The 14,807-nt window shown below is 52.2% G+C and overlaps 1 long non-coding RNA gene and 1 pseudogene across 1 annotated transcript; both read left to right on the forward strand.

The window, feature by feature from the left end:
• The first annotated feature begins 42 nt into the window (after positions 1-42).
• LOC129467385 (uncharacterized) lies at positions 43-6,484 on the forward strand. The gene is made up of 3 exons (XR_008652372.2): positions 43-138; positions 4,890-4,947; positions 6,293-6,484. It is a non-coding gene; the product is annotated as an uncharacterized lncRNA (long non-coding RNA).
• Positions 6,485-14,133: 7,649 nt separating this feature from the next.
• Positions 14,134-14,785, forward strand: LOC129467384 (large ribosomal subunit protein uL13-like; annotated as a pseudogene).
• Positions 14,786-14,807: the final 22 nt, after the last annotated feature.

Genomic DNA, 14,807 nt, shown 5'->3' on the forward strand with positions numbered 1-14,807 from the left:
CGCGCGGCATCACGGGAGTTGTAGTCCTGTAAGCGCGCGGAGCCCATCGGGCGCCTATGGAACTCGACCCGCAGGCCAAAGGGGCTCTGTTGCAAGGAAGAAGTGCGGGGTCCCGCCGCCTCCTAGACCGAGATCGCGGTGAGCGGGCCGCGGCGCACGGTGGGCACGGCCTGGGCGGCGGCGCCTACACTGTCGCCCCGCCCCTGTGGATCCTGGGAACATTGCGCGGCAGGCCCCAGGCCGGCCTCCCTCAGCTTCGCTGACTGTCTGGGCCGGGGGTCTCAACCTTGGCTTCAGGGTCCGGTCGCTGGGGCAGACCCCTAGTGATGTTCAGGTCCTCTGGGCCCCTGTCAGTCGAGGGACGCTCGTCGCGCTGCAATTGTTAAGTCTTTCATTGTTTCTGTAAGCCCGCTGACGCTCTCCCAGCGCATAGGGAGACTGCGCACGTGAGTTCACCCCCGCGCGCACTGCGGAGAGGTAGAGGCAGAGGCAGAGGCAGAGGCAGGAATGTAGTACCAGGTACAAAATAACTACTCCAGAGAGGGCCAGATGACAAAGTCAGCAAACACTTAGGGAACACGACTGTGTCCGCTGAGCGGCTCCCGGAGTAGACACAAGAGTGAATCAGCAAAGAATGGATTTCGGTCACTGAGAGTGGAGAGGAAGGCGACTCCATCCGTGGAGGCCCTTAGCAGAGCTGGATCTGGTAGTCCCCCGGTCATGAGGGGAGATTCTGCTGGAGGAAAAAGAAGTCTCCATTCCCACCGTTTGAAATGTGTAGGATGCCCTCAGATTCTTTGGCCCATTCATAGGTATAGCTACGCTAAAAACGTGAGAGCCTACAGTGTACTTAGGCTAGCAGAGAGGGAGTTGAGGGTATGGACAGAGACTGCACTAGCTCACACGTTAACAGGCCAGGGTGCGGTGGCTCACCCCTGTAATCCCAGCACTTTGGAAGGTCAAGGTGGGAGGAACACTTGAGTCCAGGAGTTCCAGACCAGCCTGGGTAACATAGGGAGACCCCTTCTCTATTTTAAAAATAATAAAATAGGGCCGGGTGGGGTGGCTCACACCTGTAATCCCAGCACTTTGTCACCCACTTTGTAAACCCATCACGAGGTCAGGGGTTCAAGACCACCTAGCCAAGATGGTGAAACCCCGTCTCTGCTGAAAACTACAAAAATTAGCCAGGCGCGGTGGCAGGCGCCTCAAATCCCAGCTACTTGAGAGGCTGAGGCAGGAGAATCGCTTGAACCCGGGCAGCAGAAGTTGCAGTGAGCCGAGATTGTGCCAGTGCACTCCAGCCTGGGTGACAGAGTGAGACTCCGTCTTGAAAAAATAATAATAATAATAATAAAAAGAAGAAGAAGTTAGCGGTGTCCTTTGGTCCTCAGCTTTGAAGGGCAAGATCTTGATTCAGTTCAACTACAGTTAATCAGAATTTGGAAGACTAACTCAAGTCAGTCAAACTCACAACAGCCCAACACTTAAACCCTGCCAGCGGACATAGCTCTCTAGATTGCAATGTTCCTAATCCCTTCCTTCTATTAAACTACCTAGAAACTGATTGAGTCATTAGAAATTTCTTGGTATGATGGCTTTTAAATATGCCCACAGTTTTTTTGACAATCGGCTCCTCAAAAGCATAGCCAGGCGCGGTGGCTCACACCTGTAATCCCAGCACTTTGGGAGGCCAAGGCAGGCAGATCATCTGAGATCAGGAGTTCAAGACCAGCCTGGCCAACATGGCGAAACCTGTCTCTACTAAAAATACAAAAATTAGCTGGTCATGCACCTGTAATCCTAGCTACTTGGGAAGCTGAGGCAGGAGGATTGCTTGAACCTGCGAGGTGGAGGTTGCAGTGAGCCAAGATCGCACCACTGTACTCCAGCCTGGGCAACAGAGTAAGACTTGATCTCAAAAAAAAAAAAAAGAAAAAAAGGCCGGGCACAGTGACTCATGCCTGTAATCCCAGCACTTTGGGAGGCCGAGGTAGGTGGATCATCTGAGGTCAGGGGTTCGAGACCAGACTGGCCAACATGGTGAAACTCTGTCTCTACTAAAAATACAAAAATTAGCCAGGCGTGGTGGTGTGTGCCTGTAATCCCAGCTACTTGGGAGGCTGAGGCAGGAGAATCACTTGAACCCGGGAGGCAGAGGTTGCAGAGAGCTGAGCTGAGATTGAGCCACTGCACTCCAGCCTGAGTGACAGAGCAGGACTCTGTCTCAAAAAAAAAAAAAAAAAAAGCTGGAGTTGGGTGGGTGTGGTGGTTCATGCCTGTAATCCCAACATTTGGGAGGCCGAGGCAGGTGGATCACTTGAGCCCAGGAATTCCAGACCAGCCAGAGCAACATGGCAAAACCCTGTCTCCACAAAAAATATATACATATAAAAAATTAGCCAGGCATGGTGACACACACCTGTAGTCCCAGCTATTCTAGGAGGCTAAGGTGGGAGGATCGCTTGAGGTCAGGAGGCAGAGGTTGCAGTGAGCCAAGATTGTGCCACTATACTCCAGCCTGAGCAACAGAGTGAGACTCTGTCTCAAAAAAAAAAAAAAAAAAAAAGCTGGAGTCTAATTCTAATTCCCCTCCCATTGAGTGCGGGCTGGACTTCACTGAGTTTTTTTTTTTTTTGAGACAGAGTCTTGCTCTGTCCCCCAGGCTGGAGTGCAGTGGCGTGATTTCGGCTCACTGCAAACTCTGCCTCCCGGGTTCACGCCATTCTCCTGCCTCAGCCTCCCGAGTAGCTGGGACTACAGGCGCCCGCCACTACGCCCGGCTAATTTTTTTTTTTTGTATTTTTAGTAGAGACAGGGTTTCACCGTGTTAGCCAGGATGGTCTCAATCTCCTGACCTCGTGATCCACCCGCCTCGGCCTCCCAAAGTGCTGGGATTACAGGCATGAGCCACCGCGCCTGGCCCTTCCCTGAGTTTTTAATAAATAACATGGGACAGAAGTGAGTGTAGTTGATTTCCAAGGCTAGGTCATAAAAGATACTGTGACTTCCACCTTGCCCTCATTTAGATTACTCATTCCAGGAAAGCTAGATGCATAGTAGAGATGTCATGTGGTGAAGCCATTCAAGTAGCCCTATAGAAAGGCCCACATGGTGAGGATCTGAGGCATCCTACCAGTAGTCAGGAGAGAGAATCTTCTTGGAGGTGGAGCTTCCATTCCTGGCAGACCCCTTGACCAAAACCTCATGAACCACCCTGAGGCAAAACCACCCAGCTTAGTCACTCCTGAATTCCTAACCCTCAGAAACAGGGAGATAATGAAGGTTTGTTGTTTTAAGTCATTACACTTTGGGGTAATTAGTTATACAGCAAAAGATAACTAATATACTTGGTGATCAGGACTGTGTCATACTTAGTGTTATTAATCTTAAGGAGTTTCAGCCTAAGTCAGCAGTGTTCCCCACATGGGCCTGCCTTGCTTTCATTCTTCCTCCACTGTGGACTGAATGCCCTAAGACCATTCCAGCCCATCCAAAGCAGGAACCAGAAATGGGCTAGGTTTTGCTGTTGTTTTAGTTGGTTTGGTTTGTTTGTCTGTTTCGGGGAAAGATGACAGAAGGTGCACTTTGGGAGATTCCAACATGATTATTGAATCAAAGACTGTATGTGTATGTGATAAGTCTTTATTAGATTCTCTGGGTTTATAAGCCAGTAAAAGGTAAGAACCATCCTCTAAGGAGAAATCTCACAGCTAAGGCTTGCCATGTTAAAGAGTTTGCACTTCCAGGAACAATCTACCTGTACTGTTCTAGGTGTCTTCCCTGTACATCTACCCTGTACTGTTCTAGGTGTCTTCCCATCCTGCCAGATGCACGGAGCACATATTCTGCCACCCCTAGCTCTATCCTTTGGGCAGTGCTGAATAAACACTAACAAACTCAGGCTCTGTGGCTTACATCGTAAGCAGACCCCCTGCCCTGCTGTTACTTAACACATCTTTATTTTGATTCCCAGTCATGTTACGACACAATCACATTAAGATGTTCTTTCATATTCAGGTTCAGAATATTTGCTCTGCTCACTTGATTGAATTTGGAGACTTCCCAAGTCTTTATATGAGCACGTCTTCTGAGTTTATCCAGATTATGTTTTGTACCCTCTGTTGTGCAAATGGACCATGGATATTAATTAGAAGGGCCTCGCCAGTCTTCAATCACATGTTACTCGTGGGGTTTGTTAAATTAGCTTTTGTCTCAGAGGGGGCTTCGGTGCTTGGATTACACTATATTTGGAATTTGTAGCCTTCTATGCACTGACTTGCCCCACCTTGCTACCTGGCTTCAGAAGTCCAGGATTCTCTAACTTGAGCATCCATCAGAATCACCTGGAGGTCTCCTAAAAACACAGATTGATGGCGCTCCCTTTGGAGTTTGGATGTGCATATCTGATCAGCTCCCCAGGATGCTCATGCTGCTGACCCACTTTAGGAAGCTCTCCTTTAGGAGTTAGCATGTCTCTGAGCAGACGCTGGACCAGTATGTTCTGGAGACCATGCGCTTCCTATCCCGGAACAGATGCTGCTCCGTCTTCTCTATCCCCAGCCCCCAGCCACACCTATATGACAACAGTTCTGTTCAACTGGTGCCCCAGCACTGATATCTGTGGGCCCTGCTCTTCTCAAGTGATCCATATTTTTCTCCCAGGCCTGCCTTGCTTTCAGTCATCCTCAGTTGTGGCCCAAACCCCATAAAACAGCAGCCATTCCTGGCAGGAATCCGAGGTGAGCCAGTTCTTTTCAGGAAAGGTAACAGAACAGAAGATACACACTGTGGGAAGTTCCAGCCTCACACATGTACAAGCTCGATGCCCTGGACTCTAAGCTGCTTGAGGGCAGTGTCTCTCTGATTCACCTCTGTCTCCCTCACAGGTCCTGTCATGCATGATGCCTTGCACATGATGGATGCTCAGTTAACATTAATAGACAGGTGAGGCCAGGCATGGTGGCTCACGCCTGCAATCCCAGCACTTTGGGAGGTGGAGGCAGGCAGATCACGTGAAGTCAGGAGTTCAAGACCAGCCTGGCCAACAAGGTGAAACCACGTCTCTACTAAAAATCCAAAAATTAGCTGGGCATGGTGGCACACATCTGTAATCCCAGCTACTCGGTAGGCCGAGGCTGGGGAATCGCTTGAATCCGGGAGGTGGAGGTTGCAGTGAGCCGAGACCGTGCCACTGCACTCCAGCCTAGGCGACAGAGTGAGACTCCATCTCAAAAAAAAAAAAGCAACAGGTGAATGACTGTTCATACTCCTACTTTCTCCACAAACTTGCACAAATGTGTCTGCATCTAGACATCTGTAAACCTGCTAACACCCACACACATTTTCTATTAGGATTAGGTTTGGCTGTAAGTCACAGAAACCTCCAAAGAGCAGTGGCTTAAATAAGAAAGAAATGTGTTTCTCTCACATAAACGAAGTAGTTGGGAGAGAACAACACAGTCTCGGTATTGTGGTTCCACAAACTTGTTAGGTACCCAGGCTCCTATTTTGCTCCTTCACGGCCTTCACTGCACAGCTGCCACTTCATGGTCTGGGATAGCTGCTCAGGCTCCAGCCCTTATGTTCACATTCCAGCCACCAGGAAAGAGACAAAAAGGGGTATCCCATTTCCCTACAGGTGCACTTCCAAGGAGTCTCTTATACCACTTCTGCTTACACCTCACTGGCCAAAACTTAACCACATAGCCATGCCTAGCAGCAAAGAAGGCTAGAAAATATAGCCTTATGACTGGCTAAAAGTCATGGTTGCTTTTCCACATGAGAAGGAATAAAGGATAAAAGGAGGGAAACTGGCATATCCTACCTCACATCAGTAGGAGGCAGATGAAAGAAAAGAGAAGTTGGTTCCCAGTACAGGAATGGCAGGGAAGCTGTGGCTGGAAGAACAGGGGTGGAGGATGGCCAACAGGCCACAGAGAGATGGCCAAGTCCCCCTGGCTGAGGTCAGGAAGGGATTGCAGGAGAGTTTACTGCTCACTGTCTCTCTCTCTCTCTCTCTGTCTATCTTTCTCCATCTCTCTCATCACACACACACACACACACACACACACACACACTCAGTCTTGCTGAGAGAGAATTCTGAGAAGGTGGAGTTCTCTGTAGGGAAGGGATATGTATTTCCTACTCGTCATGTTTCCCTGAAAATGGGACTTCTATTAATAATAGTCCTGGCCTCTCTCTACTTGGGGAAGAGGAAACATGACTTAACCTGAGAGAAGCTGGGAAGAAAGAACCAAGCATACGTGACTTAGTCCCCTCTCCTCTTTAGGAGCCAGCTGGTCCACCGGAAGTGTGTGTTCTGCCTGTCCCTGCAGCACGGAGGGCTGGGCTTTATACCTGTGCCAAGGACAGGTGGATACCTGTAATCAAGGGTAGCAGCAGCAAGCCTGTGTTGTCTCCCAAATAGGTGGTGTTCTCCAACAAGCTTTTAGCAGTAATAAAGCTGACATTTTTATTCTCATCTGTCCCTTGTCTCTTTTTCAATGATTTAGATTTAAGCAGGAAATCCTGGGTTCCTTTTGTGTGTGTGTGACAGGGTCTCTGTCACTCAGGATGGAGTGCAGTGGTGTGATCAAAGTTCGCTGCAGCCTTGACCTCAAGCAATCCTCCCACCTCAGCCTCCAAGTAGCTGGGATCACAGGCATGCATCACCATGCCCAGCTAATTTTTTTTTTTCTAGACACGGTCTCACTATGTCACTCAAGCTGCTCTAGAACTCCTGGCCTCAAGTAATTCTCCTGCCTCCACCTCCCAAAGTGCTGGGATTACAGGTGTGAGCCACCATACCTTGCCTTTTTTTTTGAGACGGAGTCTGACTGTCACCTAGGCTGGAGTGCAGTGGCACGATCTCAGCTCACTGCAACCTCCACCTCCTGGGTTCAAGCGATTCTCCTGCCTCAGCCTCCAGAGTAGCTGGGATTACAGGCGTGCACCACCGCACCTGACTAATTTTTGCATTTTTAGTAGAGACAAGTTTTCACCATGAGCTCCAGTTTCACCATGTTGGCCAGGCTGGTCTTGAACTCCTGACCTCAAGTGATCCACCCACCTTGGCCTCCCAAAGTGCTGGGATTACAGGCATGAGCCACTGCACCTGGCCTCTTTTTTTTTTTTTTTTTTTTTAAGAGACAAGGTCTCACTGTCGCCCAGGCTGGAGTGCAGTGGTGCAATCCTTACACGTTAGTTTCCTGAGTAGCTGGGACTACAGGCACATGCTACTGTGCCAGGCTAATATTTTTTGGAAACGGGGTCTCCTTATGTTGCCCAGGCTGGTCTCAACTCCTGGCCTTAAACAATCCTCCCGCCTCGGCCTCTGAAAGTGATTTATTCCTAAAACTCCAATAGCCTCTTTCCCCACCAGCCCCAGCCTAGAGACCCCTACTGCACCGTCCCATCCCCCACAGATGAGCAGAATAACTGGCCACCTCTGTTGTAGTGAGAGTTCAGGCGCCCACGCCATCTCGGGACCGTTCCTCCCTGACTCCCCAGGTCCCTTCTGAAGGCAGGAACCACAGGGAGAACAGAGAATGCCAAAAGTTGAACTCATTCCCTCCGTGGCATCAATACCTGACACTTGGTCCTATCCTGAACGTAAACTCTGCACGTGGCAAGGAGGGCAAAGGCAAGAGGCACTATGAGAATGACAAGGCAAAGCGACAGGCAGAGACAGGGCCGAGGGCTCCAGTGGCAAGCTTACACACTGCACGGATTTTGAGACAAGTTTTTTGATGTTATCAAGCCCACCTGTCTCTCCTGCTTAGAAAAAGTCAGGTCCAGGACATGGCCATGTTAATTCTGGACTGAGGGTCACAAGGTTTTGACTCCCAAACTCTCAGGCCCCTTTATGGCTGTGCCCAGGCATTGGGGAAAAGAGGTGATGAATGAGGTGCTTCCAAGACTTGCCAGAGATGTGTGTGCTAGGGCTGCAATGGACTGGGGCTGGGGTCCTGGTTAGTAGGCTGGGATGGTGACCCAGTCTGAGATGGAATGTGTGGCTCTGATTCATAGGCAGGTGACATTTACAGAAAAGATTAGGCACCTCCCAGGCTGAACACTCTGTCATTGAGCCCATCCACCCTCACCCTCGGCCTCAACACTCCTTGCCATAGCTGGGGGACAAGGGTGGAAGGGTGACCTTCCGACATCCTGACCCATCTATAGAAGAAAGTAACTCAGGGAGGCCGGGCGCGGTGGCTCACACCTGTAATCCCAGCACTTTGAGAGACCAAGGCGGGCAGATCACAAGGTCAGGAGATGGAGACCATCCTGGCTAACATGGTGAAACCCCATCTCTACTAAAAATACAAAAAATTAGCCAGGCGTGGTGGCAGGCACCTGTAGTCCCAGCTACTCGGGAGGCTGAGGCAGGAGAATGGCGTGAACCCGGGAGGCGGAGCTTGCAGTGAGCCGAGATCGCGCCACCGCACTCCAGCCTGGGCGACAGAGTGAGACTCCGTCTCAACAGAAAAAAAAAAAAAAAAAGAAAAAGTAACTCAGGGAGCTTCCTGGCCAAACAGACACCTCTCCTCAGGCCAGTGCTCCTGATGGGGTGCTTCCATCCCCAGCCCTGCCCAGCTTCTGCCTCTGCCATGTCCCCCTGTTCCCTTCCTGTGTCAGTACCGTCCTCTCCCCACCTATCGTCACTTGCTCCAGGGAACTCTGGCCCAAAAGAGGCCAGCTGGCCCAAAGCACCTGAAATGCTGGCAAGGGACAGAGCCCTTGGCACGGTCCCTGTGGAGGGTCAGGCTGGGTCATGGCTCCAAGTGCAGGCAGAGGAGAGAGCCCTAAAGATTCAGGTTCTGAGTTGCCCCCAGGGCCAGGTGCGCCAGCCTGGCTCCTTCTGCCCAGTCCACTGTATCCACGTTGAAGACAGGCTAGTTTCTTGTGGGAAAGGAGCAATAAAAAGGAGGGGAGAGGAGGGAATGGGAGAAAGGAGAAGCTAGAGAGAAAGAAAGAAAAGGAAGGGCGAAAGAAGCTTGATCAAGGAAATTTTAAAACCCAACAGAGATGAAGAGGAGGGAGGAAGGAAACATCAGTAGACAGAGTTCTTTTTTTCTTTTCTTTTTCTTTTTTTTTTTTTTAGAGACAGGGTCTCCCTCTGTTGCCCAGGCTGGAGTGCAGTCACTCAGTCTCGACTCACTGCAGCCTCGACCTCCTGGGCTCAAGCAATCCTCCTACCTCAGCCTCCCCACCACACCCAGCTAAATTTTGTATTTTTGGGCAGATATGGGGTTTCGACATGTTGCCCAAGCTGGTCTCAAACTCCTGAGCTCAAGTAATCCACCCGCCTTGGCCTCCCAAAGTGCTGGGATTACAAGCATATGAACCACTGCACCCAGCCTGACAGAGTTCTTTTTTTGTTTGTTTTCTGTTTTTTGTTTTGTTTTGTTCTGTTTTTTTGAGATGGAGTCTCACTCTGTTGCCCAGGCTGGAGTGCAATGGCACGATCTCGCCTCAGAGCAACCTCCGCCTCCCGGGTTCAAACGATTCTCCCCCCTCAGCCTCTGGAGTAGCTGGGATTACAGTCTCCCACCATCATGCCTGGCTAATTTTTGCAGAGATGGGGTTTCACGAAGTTGGCCAAGCTGGTCTTGAACTCCGAACCTCAGGTGATCCACCCGCTTTGGCCTCCCAAACTGCTGGGATTACAGGCTGGAGCCACCGTGCCTGGCCCCTGACAGAGTTCTAAGCATGTGGGAAGCATGTGGGAAGCATGTGGGAAGCATGTGAAGTCCACGCAAGTCCCTGGGCTGGGCTGCTAGCCTCCCTGCTTGGTACCTGGTGGCTGTTCCCCAGGAGGGCAGATAGACTCCCTGCTGTCTGCCCTCCTGGCATTGTGAGCTCCCTGGCCCATCCCTAGGCTGCACTGCACTTCCCAGTCAGGGCAGTGCCTGGACCCTGCAAATACAGCTCCTGCCATGGCCTCTTCCGAATCCTAGGGGCAAACGGGGCATTGATGCACTTAGCTCAGCCCTCACACTCTCCTGCCACCGACCCTGAGAAGGGGCAGCTGGCACCAGAGAGTCTCTGAGCTGAACCTGGGCTCATTCTCCAAGGTCCTTCCTAGGGAGACTGGCATGCAGGTGAAAGGCTCAGCTCCTGAAGGCCCCCAGACTCCCATAGGAGGGGAGGGGACTCCGGGGACAGGCAGAGGGAAGGCTCCTGGGGGAGTCCAGAGCCCAGGCTTATGGGTGGGCTGAACAGATGGAGCCACTGCCAGATGCTGTCTCCCCATGCCCTGACTCCAAGTGACCCCACTGGCTGCTGCCCCTGTGGCTCCAGCCATAGATGGGTCCCAGCCTTTGACTGGCTGCACTTCATTGGATTTGATGGTTACTTTTTGGGGTCAACTTGACTGGATCGAGGGACACCTAGATAGCTGGTAAAGCAGTGTCTTGTGAGGCTGCTTCCAGAGGAGACTGGCATATGAGTTGGTAGGCTGAGTGGGGAAGACGCCCTGTCAATATTGGAGGGTACCATCCAATCAGCTGGGAGCCTCGATAGGACAAAAAGGTAGAGGAAGGGCAAATTTGCTGTCTCTCTCCTGGAGCTGGGACAGCCTTCTTCTCCTGCCCTTGGACATCAGAAGTCTAAGGGTCTCGACCTTTAGCTGCTGGAAGCATGCCCCCAGGTTCTCAGGCCTTCAGTCTCAGACTGAGTCACACCTTCAGCTCCCCTGGTTCAGAGGCTTTCAGATTTGAACTGAGCCATGCTCCCAGCAGCCCCAGGTCTCCAGGCGGCTTGTCGTAGGACTTCTCAGGCCTCCATAATCACGTGGAGCCAATTCACCTAATAAATCCCTTCTCGTCTATCTGTCTGTCTCCTATCTCTCTCTCTCTCCCTCCCTCCCTCTCTCTCTCTCTCTCTCTCTCTCTCCATGCTATAGGTTCTGTCTCTCTGGAGAACCCCAATACGGTTAGGATGCAAATGGGAAGGGACACCACCTGTTAAATAGTCCTGCTGAAAGAATCAATCCTAAATCTTATCAAGACTTGAGATCCAGGCAGGGCGCAGTGGCTCAAGCCTGTAATCCCGGCACTTTGGGAGGCTGAGGCAGGCAGATCACTTGAGGTCAGGAGTTCAAGACCAGCCTGGACAACATGGTGAAACCCCGTCTCTACTAAAATACAAAAATCGCTGGGCACGTTGGCTCATGCCTATAATCCTAGCACTTTGGGAGGTGGCTGGATCACCTGAGGTCAGGAGTTCGAGACCAGCCTGGCCTACTAAAAATACAAAAATTAGCTGGGCGTGGTGGTGTGCACTTGTAATCCCAGCTACTCAAGAGGCTGAGGCAAAAGAATTGCCTGAACCTGGGAGGCAGAGGTTGCAGTGAGCCGAGATGGTGCCATTGCACTCCAGCCTGGGCAACTAGAGCAATGACTTCATCTCAAAAAAATAAAAATACAAAAATTAGGCGCGGCGTGGTGGCTCACGCCTGTAATCCCAGCACTTTGGGAGGCCGAGGTGGGCACATCATGAGGTCAGGAGTTCAAGACCAGCCTAGTCAACATGGTGAAACCCCGTCTCTACTAAAAATACAAAAATTAGCCAGGTGCGGTGGCGCGCGCCTGTAATCCCAGCTACTCAGGGGACTGAGGCAGGAGAATTGCTTGAACCCGGGAGGCAGGGGTTGCAGTGAGCCTAGATCACACCAGTGCATTCCAGCTGTGGGCAACAGAGCAAGACTCCATCTCAAAAAAAATAATAATACAAAATTAGCCGGGCATGGTGGTGTGCACCTGTGGTCCAGATGAGGCAGGAGAATCGCCTGAACCCAGGAGGTGGAGGCTGCAGTGAGTTGAGATTGTGCCACTGCACTCCAGTCTGGGCAACAGAGTGAGACCCTGTCTCAAAAAAAAAAAGAGTTCAGAACAGTGTGGATACTGTGCTGCCTTTTATATCAGAGTGGGAAAAACAATATATATTTGCTTTTGTTTATTTTGCATAAAGAAACACAAGAAACTGAGCCTGGTGGGAGAATGGGTGGGATGGGAAAGAGGACAGTGGAAAACAGAGGTGGATACAAGCCTTTCGAATGTGTTCCTTTTCATACTTTTTGAATTTTTGAAATGTGATTGTATATAGATTCACATTTTAATTTTAAATGTAATTGAAATTTAAAATTCATTACGGCACTACTCTCTCATCCTGTACTATGGGCTCTACCCTTTTTTGTTTGTTTTTGTTTTGTTTTGAAGAGACAGAGTCTCACTGTGTTCCCCAGGCTGGTCTAGAACTCCTGGGCTCGAGCGCCCCACCTGGGCCTCCCAGAATGCGGGACTACAGGCGCCGCCACCACCCGGCCTCTACTCTTAAATGCATAGAGGCCAGAATGACCCAAGGTCACCAGCGGCCCATGCTGCCTGGCAGAGGGTTGAGGCCGGGAGGGGACTCTGCGGACAGGCGAGACCATGTGTGATCTGTGGGAAGCGTATTCGCGGCAGGGGAGCTCTGTGCCGTCCCCCGGCCCCACCCCGCTCCGCCATGGGAAGCCGTAGCTTGGCGCTGCCCACAGTGACGCGAGGGACCCCGAGGGCACCCGGGCCGGGGTGGACACGGGGGTGGGACCGGGCGCGGCCGGCAGGGGGCAGCAGCGCCGCGCCGCCCGCGCAGTTCCACAGGTGCGCCGAGCCTGGGGCCATCGCCTCCCGCCGGCCGCCGTCCCCAGCGAATCGCCGCCTGCGTTCTGCTGTTTCCCCGCCACCGCAGCCATCCGCAAGCCACGGGGCGGCGGGACCGGGCGGGCTGCTAAGGACGCTGGACGAAGGGAGCCCGCGGGCGGGGCCTGGGCGCCTACATCCTTGCTCCCAGGGAGGGAAGGGACAGGAAACTGAGGCCGTTTCCGGGGCTGACCCCCGGCCAGAGAGACAGGGCTCGGGAGAGTCGGCGCGGCCCGGAGGCGGCGCCCCCTGGAGGCCGGTGCGCTCTGGCTCTGGCCGGGGAGATTAGGGGTGGAGGCCGACCGACCCCACTCAGCCAGGACTGGCCGGCGCCGGGAGCTCACCGGGAGGCAGGTGCCGACCCCCGAAACCCACTCCAGACAAGCGAAGAAAACAGCTCTGTGTCCCAGGACGAGCACATACCTACTGTCACCCACTGTGCGACCTGGAAGAGTTACTGACCCTCTCTGGGCCTTAATCAGTCATCGGAAACAAACGCATAGATAAGATGGTCTTTAGGCCTCTCCCAGCTCTGCTATTCTGTGAGTCTAAGAAACTCTAGTCCCTCCACCAGTCCCCACCCCGGGCTGGCTTAGCTTCAGGGAGGCCTGGCTGAGCTGGGGCCCTCATCCAAGGTCTTTGCACGGTTCCTCAGCAAAGGTGTTTGGGAAGGCTGGATCCCACCCCTTCCCGGCGGAGGAAGAGGCTATTGGCTAAAAAGCCTGGACAAATTCAAAACCAGCAGCTCGGCCCTGGTTTTTTCGGAGCACAGCCAAAACCAAATCACACCTCTGCACCCACCTAGCTCCAGAGATCTCGGCAGCATTTACAGCCCCCAAATGTTATTTTTACACCCTTTCCAGGCAGGGAAGGACAGAGGAGGCTAAGCTATTTTTAGGATGACTGCTATTTAAAGTAACATACTGGCCTGGCAAGGTGGCTCTGGCCTGTAATCCCAGTGCCTTGGGAGGTACAGGCAGGAGAATCACTTGAGGCCGAGAGTTCAGTACTAGCCTGGGCAACAAAAGGAGACCCCATCTTTATTAGATAAACAGCCGGGCGTGGTGGTGCGCGCCTGTCGCCCCAACTACTGGAGAGGCTGAGGCGGGAGGGTCCCTTGAGCCCAGGAGTTCAAGATTATAGTGAGCTATGATCACACCACTGCCCTCCAGGCTGGGCAGTGAGACCCTGTCTCAAAACAATAAATTAAGTAACCTAGACTATGTATGTGAAAATAATATTTCCAACCCTAGCATGCTGACTTCATCTGAGCTTACAGATGCAGTTTCATACAGTCCTCCCCAAGGGATCAATTCCTGTGAAAGCCAAGGATGGCACCAGTCATTGAAATCCTGACCATGGGAAGGGGTCATTTGGGATTCCGGAATGGGTGGCTGAAGCAGTTTACAGAATCGCGTTCTGGCGAGCTTTAAGAATGGAAGAGCTTTCCCAAGCGGCTGCCGAAGATGGCGGAGGTGCAGGTCCTGGTGCTTGATGGTCGAGGCCATCTTCTGGGCCGCCTGGCGGCCATCGTGGCTAAACAGGTACTGCTGGGCCGGAAGGTGGTAGTCCTACGCTGCGAAGGCATCAACATTTCTGGCAATTTCTACAGAAACAAGTTGAAGTACCTGGCTTTCCTCCGCAAGCGGATGAACACCAACCCTTCCCGGGGTCCCTACCACTTCCGCGCCCCCAGCCGCATCTTCTGGCGGACCGTGCGAGGTATGCTGCCCCACAAGACCAAGCGAGGCCAGGCCACTCTGGACCGCCTCAAGTGTTTGACGGCATCCCACCGCCCTACGACAAGAAAAAGCGGATGGTGGTTCCTGCTGCCCTCAAGGTTGTGCGTCTGAAGCCTACAAGAAAGTTCGCCTATCTGGGGCGCCTGGCTCACGAGGTTGGCTGGAAGTACCAGGCAGTGACAGCCAACCTGGAGGAGAAGAGGAAAGAGAAAGCCAAGATCCACTACCGGAAGAAGAAACAGCTCATGAGGCTACGGAAACAGGCCGAGAAGAACGTGGAGAAGAAAATTGACAAATACACAGAGGTCCTCAAGACCCATGGACTCCTGGTCTGAGCCCAATAAAGACTGTTAATTCTCAAAAAAAAAAAAAAATGGAA

The sequence above is a fragment of the Symphalangus syndactylus genome, chromosome 18 (genome assembly GCF_028878055.3).
Source record: "Symphalangus syndactylus isolate Jambi chromosome 18, NHGRI_mSymSyn1-v2.1_pri, whole genome shotgun sequence".
Taxonomy (NCBI): Eukaryota; Metazoa; Chordata; class Mammalia; order Primates; family Hylobatidae; genus Symphalangus; species Symphalangus syndactylus.